Genomic DNA, 12510 nt, shown 5'->3' on the forward strand with positions numbered 1-12510 from the left:
TCGATATCACTACTGATTTTTAAGTGGGATGTCCTCATAGGTGGATAAATTAAGTGTGGAATTGACCCTATCTACAGCGGCATATAGCATAGCTTCTGTGCCGGTTTCTCAACACTGGGTGCTGCCGTGCTGACCGGCATCCATTGTATGTAGTACACTTACTATTGATAAGTATCTCATACAACCCCACTTCAAACAAACCAAACTATCCCTTTAAGGTCATGTTATTACAGTGCTTTATTTTCTTAAAAGAATTTACGTCTTAAGAGACTTTGTAATAAACAAAGGGAAACTCAGCACACATATAATGTAATTGGCCTTTAAGACAACAGACATTTTGAATTGCTATAAGCTCAGGTTTAAAAAGTGTATTTGAATTTTGGTTTCAGTTTTAGTAAAGCGCGCTGGTGCATATTGTGGCTCACTAGCATGGCTTACTGTGATAATTGAACAGAACCATAATAATTTACACATAAAGCTGAGCAATTAAAACTTCCTCTAAAATCTTATGTGCGGTCGTTTGGCAAACCAACCTAAATGCAGCATGATTAAAACAGACAAAGTGAAAAGTGAATTTCTTTATAATCTTCATGTGTTTTGACTTCCTTGCCCTCGGATCCCAAAACTGTGCAATCCACGATGTGGATTTGAGGAAAATAATTCACATAATTCACTGTCAAAAAAATCACCCAAAATAAAACAGGGTGTGCATTAACAGCCTCAAAACAATCAATATAATTATATTTATTCATTGTGCAAAATAAGTGTCTTTGTGAAACATAAGTCATCTGTCAGAGAGGTGTTTAAAGCTGGGGTAGGCAACTTTGGAGACACCAGCAAGGGTAAGTTTTATTTTAAAAGTATTCATCAGGAGAAATTTCAAATCCACTCCTCTCACATGATTACAGACAAGAGCAGTGTGCACAAGAGAGAGAAGCACAGTGCATCAATCCCATTCATATACACAGACTTACATACACAAATATAAACATCGTACATCGTACACAAACATATTCAGAGAGTTTTTACCAAATATTTCTGAAAGGCAATGGGGATTAATCCATTTTGAGAGATCTTTCAGTGAGTCAGCTGTAGAATGCCAATAGTTTAAACTGGTCTCATCTGCTGAATTAATGCTGGCAGTTGACAACTCTGGATAAACTACACACTAGATTGTTTCTGTTATTGATTGCTTTCATGATTTTAAGAGAACTTCAACAAATATAACAAAAATAATATGCTAAATAAATGGCCCTTCTCTTCTTGATATGGTATGTTAATAAAAAATAAACTTTTCAGACACTGAACCTTTTTCTTTCTGTGCGTCTCCTCAGAGGAGAGAGACTAGGCTCCTGTGAGGGAGTCTGCGGTTCAGCAGGCAGTGCTGCATTTTATTATAGTGACCACAAGAGGGAGGCAGACACACATTTAAAACAGCATGAACGTACATCAAAAGTCCCTGAGCATTTCAAATCACACGTTTTCTAAGTGTCAGTCTGAGGGTACTTCAGGGTTTATACTGGCCCCAAAACAATCAGCTGCCCTTCACAAACACAAACTGATCAACTGGAAATGATACGTTTTCATACAGAATGTGCGGCTTATTACCAAACACTGTAAGATAAACTTGTACATTCGAGTCGCTGCCCTTGTTTAAGTCAGTATCTCACTCCAGTGTTGTAAATGAGTCTGTGAAATGTTAATGAGTAAGAGAAGAGAAAGTAAGTGAGCTGGAGACATGGAAGTGTCTGCTGATATACACTGGAGCAACTTGTTTACATGTGATGGTGGCAGGGCCCTGAGGGAGGCCTGGCCTGGTTCTGACTGAGCTCTGCTGGAGCAAACAACACCACTGGCAGCGTCAACATACACACAAGAAACTAACCCCCGGAGGCAAACAAGGCTAGATCTAGGCTGCTGGTTAACAAGATGCTCGGTGTGGTCGTTGCTGGACTAGTTTCTGGGTGTCACAAGTTTCACAAAGGTAACAAACTGAAACATGATTGATGTGTTTCAGAAAGTAAATTCTGACGAGCTAATGTGAACAGACAGAGTCAAGTCTGGTTTATTTAATTCACATTCACATTTCATCACTTTGAAACAAAGATCTGGAACATCAAGCACTGATCACTTCGATTAACGTAGAAGGAAACTGACATGGAGAGACAAAATTGAGTGTGTGTGATGTAGACAGTGTTGTGTGTCTCCACCTCAGACTTTTGTTGCTTAAATGAACATTAATGTATAACTTACTGTAAATACAGTAACTGGATGTTTCCATTTCTCTCCCCTGTGTTTTTTGTGGGGTCTTTGTAATATTTTCTGTGTTGTTGGTCATGGAGTGAAAGGTTTTTATGTTTGCAATGTAAACATCCGGTTACAGTTGGTCTCAGATTAAAACTGAATATACTCTCTATTAACGTGCTGTTAACAGGGTTGTACGTTAAAGGTGCTATATGTAACTTTCAGCAAATCCTCATTCCTAGCGACACGGTCGGCAGTCAACCTTCTTGTACGCACTTTGCTGAAGACACAAGAAAATGAACATGCTTAGTCTCTGAACTTATCGGCTCTGTTTACTTACAAGACTCACTTATTGACCAGTATCATGTTGACCGGCATCATGTTGTCCAAAATCAACAGTTTGTCATAATACCTAAGTTAATATCATGTTAGCTGATGAAGTTATTTGTCAAGCTAGACTGAAACACTGTCATCAGGGTTGCCAGGTCTGTGTGACAAAACCAGCCCAATGGCCAATAAAACCAGCCCAAAAACCAGCCCAATACTAGAACTCAAAATTTACCCCTGTCAAACCATATACACTGCTTTTAAAAACTAACAGCATTGCTATCATTGCCAAATGCATTATAAAATACACAGATGAATTAAACTCAGACGGTCATAGAGGTGGGTGAGAGGAGGATGCTATCAAAACTGGCATCCATCGTGGACAACTCCTGTCACCCCCTGCGATCTTGGTTATACAGTACTGACAAAAAGCTTTTGTGTTATTTCCAGCCACACGTCCAATAAATTATTTGGTTCCGTTTTCACTTTACGTGTATAGTGCTGAATGATATGGAGTCCGTTTGGTAGGATTTGGGTATAAATAAATTATTTTATCTAAAATAATACTAAAAATTAAGGATTTCTATTTATAGATAGCCTATTATTCATGTAATTTGCATGCAAAACAGGTCTACCCAACCAGCGGACAAAAGTTTCCACCCGCGGCAACACTTAACAAGTAGCCCAATTCAGCGGGAAAACCGCGGACCTGGCAACCCTGACTGTCATACACACTCGGTTAGTATTTTGGTTGTCATAACGTTAGCGAGCATGCTAAGGGTAGCGAACTAGCTCTAACATAACTACACTGCATGGATCTGGCATTGTGCTTCGTAACCAAATGGCAAATTACTCAATTACCAGCCAGATCAGCCCCAGGAGTCTGTTTGAGTGAGTGAGTTAGCTGATGTTATCCACTCAACAGTGTTTTGCTACGTTGCCTAACTGGCAAATCGTCATGCGATAGCAGATAAGCTAACGTTTGCATGTTGCCAGCTTACAGCTGGCTGGCTTACCTTAGCCTAGGCAGACAATGCAACGATATTAGCTAATAGAAAACAATCGGTAGCTATACACATTTGCACTTGTTCTGCTACATAATTTACTGTTTGTTATGTTAGCTAGCGAAGTTATTTGTCAAACTAGATAACTGACATAGACACTCAGATAGTATTTGGTAATCATTACGTTAACAAGTAAGCTAACGTTAACCAGTTAACTCTAACATGAATACACTGCATGACTCCGGCATTGTGCTTCGTAACCAAATAGCAAATTACGCCGGCAAACCAGCAAATCATCACAAGCATTAGCAAACATTAGCCAGGCAGGGCAGGGCGGCTGGAGAGAGCTGGGATGAAGCACTTGTTCTGTGAGAGAAAAAATGCTGCACGCAGGTTTTGTTTCTATGACAACGATAAGTTGTTGGTCTGTTTTGATCCCCAAAAGCAGTCGAAGGTCGCCATGATTCACATGCCCTGCCAATGTTGACTCTAGTTTTCCGCCTGACATCGGTCACATTCCCGTTTGTTCAGACGGGCTTCACTAGATAAAACTTTTTTATGTTTTTATTTTTGTGTGTACTTTGTGTTGGTGTTGTTGTGGGTGCTGGTCGTTTGTTAGCATCCATCTCCATTTCACAGCTTGCGTTGTCTCGTGTTGCACACTGTTGACTGTAGTGGCGGAGAATGAGCTCTCGGCAGAGGTACTCACGAACGTGCAGATACGTCACATCCTCTTGTTTTGCGCAAAAACCGTCCAGAGTGCTTTACGTAGAAAAATCAGCCAACAGGCTGTTAGAGGCAATGGAGGAAGTTGGGGAAGGTCTCAATTTATCAGTTCCTCTACTATCCCTTCACACATTGGCAATAAAAAATGGTATTTGAATGATGAATGCATGTAAAATCGTACATATAGCCCCCTTTAACTTTGTGATTTCTTGAAGTAATTTGATCGATAAAGTCACTCACAGGCTCCTTATTGCGGTTCCTGCTTAATTTTCTTTGAAATAAAAACGTAGGCATAAGTCTCCCGCAGGCCATAGGTATATGTTATGATAAAAATAAACAAATAACATCATATTATAGACGTCGTAACTTGGGTGCGATCTTTCCCTCTCTCCCCCTTGCTCGCTCTCTGTCTCGGCTCATACGGTTGTTTTCGCTGTGTATTAATTAGGTCCAGTTTCTAATGTAAATAAGATTGTTTTCCGTTAAAACCAATCCACAGAAACCTTTAAAACAAAGACCTTAAACTACCTTTGGATATGCGTGCTGCCGACATGGCGAGGACAGCTGACGAGCAGCGGAGGAGAGCTCCAACTGCAACAAGCTCGTCCACTGCTCACTCTCTCTCTCTCTCTCTCTCTGTGGCTCTGAAAGTACCGTCAGTTACTCAATCAGTCAGTCAGTGACTCAGCCAGTCATTCAGTCAGTCACATACAGACCCATGTGGGCTGACACCGGCGGTCAGCCAAAAACATCAATATTACGCTTCCAATGAGCAGTGCAAATCTCAGAAACGTTATCTCATCAAAATAATTTATGAGACTATATAAATTATAATATCTAACCAGCACTGACAATAAGCACTTTTTTCCAGTGGCACATCAGGCCAGTAACTTTCCAAATTCACTGGACCTGAAATCATTTATTTCAGTAATATTTTAACGTCAAATTTTCCCTATGTAAGGGTTCTTATTAACGAATATGTGTTCAACTGTGGAACTATTATAAACTCATAAAAATAGACCAAAATAATCATATTGGTATAAATAAAGAGGTTTATAATTAACAGTTATGTAACGGCTCAGCGTTAACGTGCACCAGGACGAGGTGCTGCTGATAGTGAGAATACTACCACTTATAGCCACCTCGTGTAACTGCCCATTTGCCTCGATCATCCTGCAGGCACATCTGTGATGGCAGGAGCATCACACGCATGTTTACAGTTTACAGGCAGGTGACACACAGACTCTGCATGCACAGTGGGGAAATAAATAATGTTTGGGATTTTGGTCCAGAACTTGAAAATACTGCTTCATTGTTTACTCTCATTCAATTTAGCTATAAACTATCCTTGCCCGAATCGTGCAGAGGCAACGGCATCGTATAGTATCCAAACTGAGAGTTCTTGACGCCAGCTCCACAACTTGCACTTGTTTTTCTTAATTTGCTTGTAAATTTAATCTTTGTTTGTGTTTTAACTTTGTAATTTTGTAACTGTGTTTTGTATTTGCTGCTGCCTATCTTGGCCAGGACTCCCTTGAAAAAGAGGTTCTTAATCTCAATGGGATTTCTCCTGGTTAAATAAAGGTTAAATTAAAAAAAATAAAATTATGGGATTGTTGTGCCTAGTGAAAAAATCATTCAATTTTGATTGTGTTGGTGAGAATGCGAGCGATAACAAGGTGACATCAGAGACCGCAGTGAAGTTTCAGAGGTGCGCTAAATGTATGCATTGATGTAGCGGCAGATGGAGCTGAGAAATTGATATTTTTTACTTTGCACCCGGATAGCTTATGTCCGTTTCCATGGGTTGTTGAAACTGAGACCCCTTTGCTAACTGAGCAGACAATCTTGTCGATCGTCGCTTAACTTGCCGTGAACTGATGCGTGACTAATGACATTAGAGAAGAAGCATGACACTCTCGTAGTCACCTCTCACGTCTCGTCAGCTGCGGGAGAAGCTACGTCTTATAGGAAGTTACACTGTCTTTCCGGTTAACGATTAATTATTATTACCAAAAAAATGCAGTTACTCGAGTGGCCACTTGAGGCTGGCTCCAGAAAACAAGAAATAACATTACACCAGATGGGAAAATGCACATTCTTACAGCCTGGTACAAAAAACGGTTTTGTTATAAATACCTAATTTTACTGTTCAAGATTACTGTATGGGGGGTTAATTTTTTTTTATAACGAACTCGTTTTAATTATATTAAGCCTTAAAGGGGCTATATGTAAGATTTTACATGTATCCATCATTCAAATATCATTTTTTATTGCCAATGTGTGAAGGGATAGTAGAGGAACTGATGAACTGAGACCTTCTCCAACTTCCTCCATTGCCTCTAACAGCCTGTGGGCTGATTTTTATGTAAAGCACTCTGGACGGTTTTTCCGGGAAACAAGAGGATGTGACGTAGCTGCGCGTTCGCAAGTACCTCTGCTGAGAGCTTATTCTCCGCCACTCCAGTCAACCGTGTGCAACACGAGACAACACAAGCTGTGAAATGGAGATGGACACCAACAAAGGACCGGCACCCACAACAATACCAACACAAAGTACACACAAAAATGAAAACAAATTTTATCTAGTGAAGTCCGTCTGACCAAACAGGAATGTGACCGATGTCTAGCGAAAAACTAGAGTCAACATTGGCAGGGCATGCGAATCATGGAGACCTTCGATTGCTTTTGGGGATCAAAACAGACCAACAACTTATCGTTGTCATTTGAAACAAAACCCGTGTGCATCGCTTTTTTCTCTCACCGGGTGCAGCGTTTTGTCCCTCACAGCAAAAGTGCCCCAGCTCTCTCCAGCCGCCCTGCCCTGCCTGGCTAATGTTCGCTAATGCTTATGATGTTTGCTGGTTCGCTGGCGTAATTTGTTGTTTGGTTACGAAGCACAATGCCAGAGCCATATCTGCCTAGGCTAAGTTTAGCCAGCCAGCTGTTAGCTGGCAACAAGCAAACATTAGCTTGTCTGCTATCGCAGACAATTTGCCAGTTAGGTAATTGAGTAATTTGCCATTTGGTTACAAAGCACAATGCCAGATCCATGCAGTGTAGTTATGTTAGAGCTAGTTGGCTAACCTTAGCATGCTCGCTAACGTTATGACAACCAAAATACTATCTGAGTGTGTATGACAGTGTTATCAGTCTAGCTTGACAAATAACTTCGCCACCTAACATGATATTAACCTAGGTATTATGACAAACAGTGTTGATTTTGGACAAGGAGTCATATCCAGAGTCTTCGCCATGAGCCATCTTCCTCTTGCCTGTCAGTGAGACGCCACTCTGGGTCCGGCTGCTGGTGGGAGCACCAGCACAGCTTTTTCTGAATCTCTTTCTGTCGTCAGGTGACTTTTGACAGAGGTCAGAGTTTGTTTTTGGACGTCTCACATCTTCATGCCCAGTCTTCACCATTTTCGACTGATGAGTCTTGCTCATGTTCCCATCTTCCTCATCAACCTTTCTTTTCATCCCTGACTTGACGGCACTTATTGGCTTGGTACAAGTGCAGGGAGGGGGATTGATGTGGTTTGGCTGGTTCAGGCTGCTGCTCCTATCGACAGCAGGAGGAGCAGGACGGTTCTGCTGGATGGGGTGGGCTGTACTGGAGGAAGACTACTGCAAAGACCCAGCATTCCCACTGTCAGAGGTCTGGATGATGTCCTAGCAGACGCCCATGATCTCAAAGCAGGACCAAACACTGCAAGACAATGAATTATTCTGATTACAGGACAGTTGTTCAGATAAAGTAGATAGATCAGGTGCATCTTTAATGTGGTAGTAATGGCTTAGTAGGAACTGCTGGGGTACATGCTGACAATGTAGTGCATACTAATGAAAGGATGCTCCAGCACCTGACCAGGTGTCAGTTGGTTGGTGGCATCCAGCCAACCCTTCAGCATAAACATCGGCACATCATTCATCTCTGCAATTCTATCTGCTTTGTTGTCAGACATGAGGGGACGCACCTGAAACATGAATAAAATCGGAAGGTCGGAGGTTTGATTCCCAGCTCCCTCAGGCTACATGTCAAAGTGTCCTTGGGCAAGACACTGAACCCCAAATTGCTCCCGGTGGCATAGCCAACGGATATGAATGTGATATCTGATTGACAGTTGGGCACTTTACGTAGCAGCCTCTGCCATCAGTGTGTGAATGGGTGAATGTGACATGTAGTGTAAAAGCAGCTTTGAGTGGTCGCAAAGACTAGAAAAGTGCTATATAAGTACAGTCCATGTACCATTACCATTTACCATTCAGGAGTTCATCCAGAGAGAAACTTCAGCCTCCTGGATGAAACTAATTGTAATCACAGAGAAAAGTAGTGAGAACATAAGGTCAGTTGGATCAGAGTCATGGTGAAATGGTACGTACCTTGAGTTTCCAAAGTCTGCTGGACGAGCTGTGGGCTGTCTTAAAGAAACAGCGAGTCTTCAGTCCATTGTTGAGCAGGTTGTCTGGTAGTTGACTCTGAGTCTCCACTATGTACCTCATCTGAAGATACAACACAAAGTCAAGTCACAATGGGAGTCCAAGTTGAGAACTTTTAGTGAGTCATTTGTATGATAACTAAATGACAGCAAGTGTCCAGCATGTCACGAAGTTGAGTATTTATCGATAATATTTTCTATATTTATGCACAAGTAAATCAGATGATGTTGATTACTTCAATATGACATGAAACCCAAGAAGAAGAAATATAGTAAACTTCAAGTACCATATCATATTCACTCTCGCCAGGATAGAGTAGAGTGCCGAGGTACACATATGCAACCATGCAACCCAGAGACCACATGTCCACGGCCTCTGTGAACGAAAGGCCCAAAATAATCTCTGGAGACCTACGAGAGGACAAACAACCAGGATCGCATTAGCCACAAGGACAATTTCCATCTGTATCACTCATAATTTCTACAACTACTTCTGGACATCTCCTCACAGAGATGCTGGGAGTTCTTGCGAATGTGCATGCCACCAATACACAGCAAAGAGATCAAGTATGGTTAAAGTTACTCACCTGTATGGAGGGGTCTGAATGTAGGAGCCCAGCCTGGCAGCTGACAAGTCACTTGCCAGGCCGAAGTCAATCACTTTGACTCTGTAGGGCTGTTGTTCATGGTTCATCAACATCACGTTCTCTAACTTGAGATCGGCATGTGTCATACCCATACTCTTCAAGTGATCCAGTGCATTACCAACTGAAAGGTCATTAAAATCATTAATTTAACAGGGATGTTCTATAAGTCCCATAAGTAAGCGTGATGAATGCAGATTGAAATGCAGTAGAACATAGAAAGAAAGAGATGTTGGAAATTTCTTTCCTTCATAATGTCATAAAGACTTTGTCCAGCTGCTCAAACTCCAGGCAATAGTGTCCTCTGTCAATGAAAGCTTTGTGCCATTGGACCATGTTGCATTTGTCCGGGTCAAGCACTTAAAGTTTCAACAGGGATTTCACTTGGGGATACATGGCAGATAATAAATAGGTTTAATATTGGCGTTGACAAGCCATTGTTTCCTTCAGTTACAATTAATGGAAACAACATAGAAAGTGCAGAAATCTGCCCAGTCCATAATTCTTACCTCTGCTTTTGCCTAAAAGACATAAGGGTCCTCGTCATCATTTCAGTCTCCATGTCAGTCATCCTGGTGCATTTTGCGACTGCCAAAGGTGCCCTGCCTGAGGACTGACTGCTCCAGGTAGAGGGTGGATCTGGAAGCTAGTCAGGGCCCGATGTTGTTGTAATGATAGTTTTTTTTATTATGTACGTTGTGGCATCACGAGGGGACATGTAGTGGAGGGCAGCTACATACCAGTACTGGATTGGCAGCAACTTCACAAAATGGCCTCTGCTGCACACACTACATCTCTCAGAATCCAGTCACCTGTCAAAATGGCCACCTCAGCACACAGTACACCTCCCAGCAGGCCTCATACCTGGGACAGCTGTGGATGCTTGAGCCCACTAATTGAAGCTGGGCTGAGAGGTTTGAAGGAGGACAGAACAAGAGTGGAGGAAGAAAGAGCTCACGGTCGGAAGACGCATCAAAGGCCTTGGGAAAAGAGCACTGGCAGGAAAGTACCTTAAAGACTGGCTCTTGGTGGAAAATGGACACTTTCTGTTGAACCTGTGGGGACTTTAGTTAAGTTAAGAAGTGTGTGTTTCTCCTCCGGGATGTTTTGAGTTTGTTGGAGGATTTTGATTTGGACAGAAGAAGTAACCTCAGCTATTGTTTTATTCACACACGCTGGAAAATAAAAAACCCAGAACTTCTGATTGAACCTGCATTGTTTGCCGTGTTTTGCTTAATCTTGCACTATCTCATTCTTACCTGCCCTAGTGACCTCTCATGATGTTACAACGTATATAATATTTGTTTCTTTAAATTACTGCTTTATTGTATACATAGTACTTACTAAACATGACTTTACATAAAGATGCTGAATGAATCCATCTCCTCATACAGAAGAAAAAGATAATATGCAATGATAATGATTTAATAATTTTATATTAAAAAGTGATTGTAAAAGAACATCTGCATTTGGCACTGACTGTCAACTCAATTTATAACATTTGGTTAAATTAATTACATTTATCTTTAATATTGCTAATAAAATTGATCACAATAATCCATCTAAAGATCTCCAATTTGACACGATGATGATGGCTCGCTCACCTGAAATTAAACCTGAAGTACTAACAGCAGTTAAAAAGTCTGGAAGTAAAAATGCATGTATATAGTTATAATTAATATCCCTTTTATTTACATTTAAATATGTGGATGTAGGCATTTCTGCATGCATGTATGAATCTATTTCAAAAAATATATATGTGAATACATGTGTGTATGTATTGATGAATATATTTTTAAAATAGTTGAACAGACTTTTGATTATCAAGTAGTGCTTTTTTAATGGTTTTATTTTACGTGCAAATCTATTCTTTACAATCTCAATGCAGATAAAGCCTTGCGCATCCCCAGCGATCTGTGGCGCCCCCCGCCAAGGGGTGCCTGGACCCCAGGTTGGGAACCACTGGGATAGATGATGAATTAAAAGCTGATGATTATGTGAAGACAGGACAGTCATGGGGAGGTGGAGGGGTGCACGTATCATCAGCATGATAAAACTAAAGGCAGAGACAAAATCATATTCAAAAGGAGAACAGAAAGATTAAAGGCTGACAATAAGGGTGAGACGCCAAGCTTCTGGATACACGAGAGCAGCTGATGAGAGCTGATTTCCTAATGACAGCCCCAGACAGAGAAGCAGGAAATGTGACTGAGCATACGTGAGAGGGATGAATGAGAAAAAGTCTATGACAATTATAGTCTTCCAGACTATCATTTAATTAATTTTTTTTGTATATTTTTTTTATTGAAATATTTTGTAAGTGACAACATATAAACCAAACAAAAATCAAAACTCATAACCCAACCTAAAGACACACACCTGCACTCGCACATACACTTACAACCAGGGAGGAGGGGCACAAATAACCAAGAGAAATCTGTCTAAACCGTGTGTCAGGGACAAAAAAATCAAACATATCCTTACATATGAACCACATTCGATTGTTAAATGAAAGCTGTCCATAATGGGGGTATATTTTGTAAACACAAAAGAGAAAAAAGGAACAGTCAATATACAGTAGAAATGAGTCCAAATGTTGCAGAAAGGGACCCCAAGATTCTTCCGATTACAATTACAATTATTAATTAGTAACTCGGCACAGCCATTGAAGAGGAGAGGACCAACATTCCACAGGCCAAAATCAACAACCTGATCAACTCTATGCGAAGGAGATGTGTTGCACTGCGTGAGGCAAATGGTGGTTACACCAGATACTGACTGGTTTTCTGACCCACCCGGCCCCCCCCAATAAAGTAAAACTGCACATTTTATTGTGGCCAGACTAAGGCACACCTGTGCAATAATCATGCTGTCTAATCAGCATCTTGATATGCCACACCTGTGAGGTGGATGGATTATCTCGGCAAAGGAGAAGTGCTCACTAACACAGATTTAGACACATTTTTGAACAATATTTGAGAGAAATAGGCCTTTTGTGTACATAGAAAAAGTCTGAGATCTTTGAGTTCAGCTCATGAAAAATGGGAGCAAAAACAAAAGTGTTGCGTTTATATTTTTGTTCAGTGTATATAGTTAGTAACTTTGATGGGACAATCAATCAATCAA

The sequence above is a fragment of the Semicossyphus pulcher genome, unplaced genomic scaffold (genome assembly GCF_022749685.1).
Source record: "Semicossyphus pulcher isolate SPU_LCO1_2020_fin unplaced genomic scaffold, fSemPul1.0.p SCAF_1, whole genome shotgun sequence".
Classification (NCBI taxonomy): Eukaryota; Metazoa; Chordata; class Actinopteri; order Labriformes; family Labridae; genus Semicossyphus; species Semicossyphus pulcher.